General features: G+C 41.2%; 1 long non-coding RNA gene across 1 annotated transcript; it reads right to left on the bottom strand.

Annotated features, from left to right (window-relative positions):
• Nucleotides 1-171: 171 nt before the first annotated feature.
• On the bottom strand, nt 172-933 carry LOC119348191. The gene is made up of 3 exons (XR_005168775.1): nt 802-933; nt 510-678; nt 172-245 (listed from the first exon to the last, which is right to left on the bottom strand). It is a non-coding gene; the product is annotated as an uncharacterized LOC119348191 (long non-coding RNA).
• Between the last annotated feature and the right edge of the window lie 289 nt (nt 934-1222).

Here is a 1222-nt window from a genome sequence, read left to right as displayed (position 1 = left end):
CTGAGCTCACTAAAATGAGATAAGCATATGTTTAAAAAATAAGCTTGCTAACTAGATAACCGGCTTACCAATTGCTAAGTGCTTTACAAACATATACACCACATGAAAATCAAGGTGGTGTAGCACTGTTAGTTGTTGAAACCCAACCGTTGGTTACTCAACGGAAGAACGTATCACCTCCAAATTCAACATGACAGCAAAGAGATCCTGGGAACTAAACAATGGTGGTGCTTATACTTGCAAAGCTGCAGGATGAACAAAATAATGAATGCCTGAGTATTTATATACTCATTACTGAACTAGTCCTGTAAAGGAACTAAACACGTAGTTAATGAGGACTAGACACAACACCATTTTACTTCTTGAGGAAGCTACAGAATGCAATAAACACAAAAATCTAACAAAGAAACAAAGTAAAGAGTTAAACTGAATCCCGAATCGTCGTAGTGGTGAGAGATATTTCGCGGAGCATCCATCAACATGTACACAAGCAGCTAAGTTGGTGCTACCTGTAGGAAGTCCTCGCCAGCAGGGAGATTGATTAAGTCAACATCAACCCGGCCTCACGCATGCAAAGCTTTGATGGCTTACAGCCAGTGGAAGTCGCCGTCTTGCTGGCCCTGCTGACGTCGGAGCATGGACGGCGGCGAGGAGTGGTGGTGGAATTCGTGAGATCCACTGCGCTGTGCCACGTCGGCACATTAGTTTCAAGTGTGACAAACACTTGATGTTTGTGCCTTGATGAAAATTTTGCTTCAGGAAAAAAAATCTTTGGGGGTTTAAAGAAGTAGTGCTACTTACATTTGTGGGCTTCTCCTCCATGGCGTTTGTGGTGATCCAGCTTCTTCCCTTCCTGTTTAACATTTTCTCCCAGCCACACCCACCCCTTCCACAAGCTTGTGTTTGATAATGATACATGAACTCCAGATTCCTGAACAAAAAATACAGTATAAGCAAAGATAAGCATAATAAATTGGTCATGACTAGTTTTGAATGAGAAAATGGTATGGTTTGCATAGATTCTATTCCACACAAATACAATTGAGAACAGCAAAAACAAAACACGTGAGAAAACCAAATTCCAGTTCCCTTTGGTCCATCTAGAAAATGAACGGATGTACATGACAGTCGAGCTAAACTGAATTCTGCATCTGACCCTCTTAGTTCATGCAGCTGACATGCATATGAATTAATTTGTCCTATATATCTAGGGATACTTACA

This window comes from Triticum dicoccoides, unplaced genomic scaffold (assembly GCF_002162155.2).
Source record: "Triticum dicoccoides isolate Atlit2015 ecotype Zavitan unplaced genomic scaffold, WEW_v2.0 scaffold87829, whole genome shotgun sequence".
Taxonomy (NCBI): Eukaryota; Viridiplantae; Streptophyta; class Magnoliopsida; order Poales; family Poaceae; genus Triticum; species Triticum dicoccoides.
Note: the sequence above shows the minus strand (reverse complement) of the source record. Positions and strands in the feature narration are given on the sequence as shown.